A 6,000-nucleotide genomic window follows, 5' to 3' on the forward strand; every position below is an offset into this window, starting at 1 on the left:
AGAGGGAGAGGTGAGACCACATAAAAACGGATAGAGGCCCAGCTCTTCCAGGACCCCAGTCAAGGCTCTATCTAATTTCAACTGCAAGAGAGAACCCTAGAGAGACCAGCAAAAGAGCTGCCCCACTGAGCCCAGTCAGCCCACAGAAATATGAAAGATAATAAACAGTTATTTTAAGCCACTAAGTTTTAGGATAGTTTATTAGTACAGCTATAGATAACCAAAACAGCATCGATGAATGAATAAGGGCAAAGTATACTATTTGAGGGAATTATATTTTCACATACTATCCATAAGGTTCTTTTCTCTATTCAAGAAATATTTGTTGATCTTCTACGTTGATCAGCACATTGTTCTCATGTATGGAGGAAAAATGGTGTCTCCTTTGCCCTATTTATGTATTCACTCCTGAAGAACCAGGCTTAGATTTAGATCTAGAAAAAAATATTTAGTTGAAAGCTGAAATCTTTAGTTGAAAAATTTTTAGTCTCTGTATCATTGGCTCTAGGCTCCTCAGGCCTTAAGGGAGGTGGTTTTGATGCATTAGCAGCAGGAAGCCATTGTGGATTCTTGGGGGAGCAGTAACATGATGAAAGGGGTGTTTGAGAAGGTTCATTTGGCAGCAGAGTGCAGATGGATTGCATGGCGTGTGACTGCAATGGTGAGGCATGATCTTAGATGCAAGCTGACCTGGGTCCGAACCAGTAGATGGAAAAGGAGAGAACTTGATTATAGAACCTGATTTACTATAGAAAATGAAAGAGAATGTTCCAAAGATTATTGAGACTGGGAGGAAAATAGTGCCATTAAAAAAAAAAGGAAGAAAGAAAGAATGTGGGACACTTGGAAAAAGAATCATGAATGGGAAGTATAGTCCATCCAAATTTGGACTTATTCATTTGGACAAGATGACGACTAAAAAGAGCTATTTTATAGGCAGTCAGTAGTTAAAAAAAGAAAGTCAGAAAAAGAGCTGGAGCAGCAGATGATGGGTAAGAGAGAGGAGGGGAGGAATTCAGGACCTGATGACCTGCTTCTACCCTTGGCCCACCTGGAATTGACATGGCTTTGCCCACCAGCCAGTGAACAGTGTGATCCAGGCCATGGTCAATGTCTGGATCTGAGACCTGGAATTCTAGAGGCCTGTGCAGTCATCCTGCTTCCTAAAAAGATCCAAAAACTTCTAGGGGTACCCAGGAACCACAGTGGAGAGTGGAGTGCCATCAAGGAGGGAACACCAAAGACCAATCATTTGTGGAAAGCCCAGTGACTAAGCCACTGAATTTGAATCTAAAGCAGATCATTTGCCAACTTCCCCCAAAGTCATCTTTAAAGTAGTACAATTTCACAACTTATTGTTGTGGACTGAATGTTTTTGTCCCACCCCAAATCCATTTGTTGAAGCCCTAACCCCAAAGTAATGGTGTTAGGTGGTATAGCCTTTGGGAAAAGATTAAGTTTAGATGATGTCATGAGAGTGGAGGCCCCATGATAGGTGCAGTGAGCTTATAAGAAAAGGAAGAGACATCAGAGCTTCTTTTCTCTGCCATGTGAAGATACAGCAAGAAGGCAGCCATCTGCAAGCCAGGAAGGGAGCCCTTACCAAGAACCAAATTGGCTGGCACCTTCACCTTGGATTCCCAGCTTCCAGAATTGTGAGAAATAAATGTCGTTTAAGCCAAATAAACGTTGTTTAAGTTTATAGTATTTCGTTATAGCAGCCCAAGCAGACTGAGACACTTAAACTTTAAATAGATACTGCATTCTACATGGAAGTGAACTTGGTGGACTCCTGGTAAGCTCATAACGGTTCAGCATCATTCAAGCTCCCTTTGGGAGCAACTTGCATATCCAACACCAGTGGTACTAGATATTGCTGCATTTAAGCCATAAATTAAAAATGAACGATGCTTGTGAAGATCATGAAACAGAGCATGAGTTACTCCAGTTCTGTCACTCTATGTGACCACTTGTAGTTTTCATTTGTATTTAAAAGTTTAAAACAGCAAAACAGAGTGGCTGGAGTGATCATTTGAAAATCATGCTCAGTGAATCTGAAATCCAGATGCTTCTGTAATTTACTCTTAAAACTAAAGTGTGTAACTGAGCCCTTGTGTGTTAGGGGCCAATTGTAGTTTATATATATATATATATATATAATCTCAACAGTAATGCAGTAATTATTTATTACTTAGATAACATTTTTTAGAAGGAGTATTTTATTTCTATTGCTGTCACGTGATGATAATAAAAAACAGACCAACTTCCAGTTAGGTTTATTATTTAAAAAAATTCTCTACAGAATATATGCCCACTTATTACCTACACGCAGGGTGGACCATTCCCACTGCTCTATCCTTGGAATGTCAGATAGGGCTGGATTCTGAAAAACGACAGCATAGTGATGTGGCACTAAATTGCCTTAGTTTCCCCAGTGTAAACAGCCACAGAGCGGAATTAAGAGACACAGATTGGAGCAAGCCCCCTTCTGCATAGATTGAACAACCCACACAGGACTAGTTGACTGTCAGAGAGGTCATATAACTTGCCCAAGCACCTAGTTATGAGTTGTTACACCAGATGAACTACCGGTACTCATCAGTATCTGTCTTCTCTCTTTCTTTGGCACACTGCTGGATCACGTTCCCAGCCCCCTTGCATCTAGGTGGGGCCATGTGACTAGTTCTAGACAGTGGAATGAGGGAAGAAGCGATTTATGCACTTCCAGCCCTGGTCCCTAAAACAAGTCTCACCAAATTCTCCACACTTTTTCTCTTTTCTTGTCTCCTGGCTAGATGCAGACGGATCCAGTGGAGGACTCAGAGGAGACACTAGATGGGAGGAGCCTGGGTCCCTGAATCCCTACATGGATATATACAAGTGTGATCAAGCACAAGCAAGCCTTCTGGAGGACAAGATACCACATGGAGCAGAGACAAGCCATCCCAGCTGGGCCATCTTAGACTAGCCAGTCCCTAGCCGGCTATGCAGATTATCACAGATGTATGAGACACTGAATATATAAACACATAAATGGGCTGTGTGGAGAGAAATCACGGAGATTTTGATGTTATTACAGTTGTTACTCCACACTGACACAGTGCCATGGTTTGAATTGAGGTCATTTGACTTCAAAGCCTGTGCTCCCAAAGGGTAGAGCATGATGGGTAATAGATCCCACCTCTTAGCCCAGATTGCCCGAATTCTACCTGGCTAGATAGAAAACTGCCCCTAAAACCCCAAAACACAAGATCTTACCAGTGGTACAAGATTTTAGAAGAACCCTTGGGGAAATATCTGTGTCAGTTATCTTTTGCTACATAAAAAACCACTTCAAAACTAAGTGGCTTACAATAACGGCAAAAAGAAAAGGAAAGAAAAGAAAAACATTATTTTAGTTCACAATTTTGAGAATCTGCAATTTGGGCCTGCCACAGCTGAGTGATTCTTCCAGCCTGAGCTAGACTCTGCTAATATCAGCTGGGCTGTCAGACATCTTTGATCAGCTGTAGAGTTGACTGGCAGCTGGCTAGTCTATGATGGCTCAGGTGGGATGGCTTATCTCTGCTCCATGTGCTTTCTCTTCCTCCAGTAGGCTAGCTTGAGCTTGATCACTTGGTGGCAGTGGCAGAAGTTTCCAAGAGCAGCAAGAGGACAAGCCCCAGTGCACAAGCACTTTTCAAGCTGCTCCCTTTGGCCAAAGCAAGACGCATGGCTAAGCCAAAAGTCAGTGTGGGAAGGCATTATCAAATGCTTGGGTGCAGGGAGCTGGGAACAAATGGGTCCGTTACTATAATCAATCTACCCCAATATCCAAGGATCAGTGTGTGGAGAGCAAAGCACAAAACAAGCATGTCATAGACTTTAAAGTTCCCAAAGTCATTTCTTCCAGCCTCTGACTTCCAAACCTCTAGCAATCCAATGATAATACAGTCTGTGGGACAACAGCATCAGTTGGCTTTTTTTTTGGAGCTTATTGGAAACCATGCTTGGGAGGAAATGACCAATTCATTGCTCCTGTGGCTGGTTTGGCAGAACTGTGGAGGCAGCATCATCTCCATCTGACAGAAGGATGGTTCCGCTGGGCGTGAGAAGTCTTCTTCCTGCAAAAAGTGAGTCATGATAAGAACGGAGTGCCAGGCCTCCCTAGTACTCCTCAGTGTGACAAGGAGAATACGACCAAATCCCTGAAGAGTACACTCCCTTTTCTAAGAGGGAAGGGATAAAGGATGCTGGCAAGAAAAAGAAAATGCTCCTAGAGCTGCTGCCCAGCCTACTCTCTGCTCCAGTTTCCCTTTTGTCTTGATTCCTGTGTCCAAGATTTTCTCTTTGCGGCTTGCTGTTGTTTCCATAAAAATGCCTTTCACTTGGCAACATCTTAGCCAAGAAAAGCAAAATATCTAACAAGAAAAAACAGCTTGTCTATCATTTCAGTGACCTAAGGCCAGAGCAATAATGAGTTGTTATGGCTTGAACTCTGTTCCCTCAAAATTCATGTGTTAAAGGTCTAACCCCGAATACCTGAGAATGAGACCTTATTTGGAAATAGCGTCCTTCTAGATGTTGTTAGTTTAGATGAGGTTGTACTGAACATGCAAACAGAAAGAACACTGTATGATGATAAAGGCAGAGATTTGGGTGATGCAGCAGAAGCCAGGGAACACTAAAGAAGCCAGCAAACCACCAGAAGCTAGGAGAGAGACGGAACAGCCTTCAGAAGGAACCGACCCCACCAACACCTTGGTCTTGGACTTCTAGCCGTCAGAACTGTGACACAATAAATTTCTGTTACGTAAGCCACTCAGTTTGTGGTACTTTGTTATGGCAGCCCAAGCAAATTAATACATGAGTGAATGACCACTTAATGTCATGGGCAATTTCACACTCGTTTTTCATTCCTTGTCCCCAAGACTGTTTGCCCTGGTTCCAAATGAGAGCACTGAGGCTGAGGCTGGCCTATACCAAAAACCATATTCAAGCGAGGGTCTCCTGACACTGCCCATGCATTTTCCTTTACACAAGGTTGCTGCGTAGTGGTTGCTGACAAATGTTGATGGCCAGGCAAAGGTTGGAGCAGCAATTCTAAAGGCAGCTACATCCCCATTGTGCAATAGATTGGTTTCTGAAAGAATTATTTCTTAATCGATTCTTTATAAACTCAATGAAATTTTAAGTGCTCCTGAGGAGTTTCCCATTTAAAGAAGCCCTGTGGGAGACCCTTTTGTGTAGCAAAGGGTCTTTTTGGAGTGTGAATGATCACCTGCCCCCCTCGACATTCATTTGCTTTGCAAACGTAACTTGTTTTCATAGGAGAGATTTTTGTGAAAGAGGGCCTGCCTTCAATTCTGCACCTCTGCCTCGGCTGGCAGGAGCTCAGTAAATGCTTGCTATTACCTTCGTGGTTAATGACAGCAATGAAGGATGCCCACAAGTAGCACTGCCTTTTAAGTACATGTGGTGTCTGGAATGAATTCCTCCCATTTCAAGCCATTTTGAGCATCCTCAACTCAAAACCATTGCTTGGGTAGAAGAAGGGGAAAACATCATTTTGTTAAATGCCAACGTTTACCTATTAATTACTCCCTAACTATTAGTGAGCTTTGTGTTAATTACTATTCCAAATACCTAAGTGTTTGAAAATTAGAAGGTGCTTCCTTTCCTTTTCTGGGTCTCCTTCAGGGTGCCTGCACAGGAAGATTCCCTTGGGGGTGCATATGGCCCACTGGACAGGGGATGGCTTTGGCCTTGGCCGGAGTGACCAGCATCTTACTGCTTCAATATCATCCTCTATTTGGAAATGCAGGTTGCCAATGTTTTAGATTAGTTTCAAGGTTCTTTCCTGCAATTTCTTTTATTATTAATTAATTAATATTAATTAATAACTGAATATCTACTAAGTGCCAGGCACTGTCCTTGGCCCTGAAGATGCAGAGATGAGTACTCCAGCCCTATCCCTCATTCCTCACCATCTAAAGATACACGTAAGTCAACAACCACAAC

This window comes from Equus caballus, chromosome 5 (genome assembly GCF_041296265.1).
Source record: "Equus caballus isolate H_3958 breed thoroughbred chromosome 5, TB-T2T, whole genome shotgun sequence".
Taxonomy (NCBI): domain Eukaryota; kingdom Metazoa; phylum Chordata; class Mammalia; order Perissodactyla; family Equidae; genus Equus; species Equus caballus.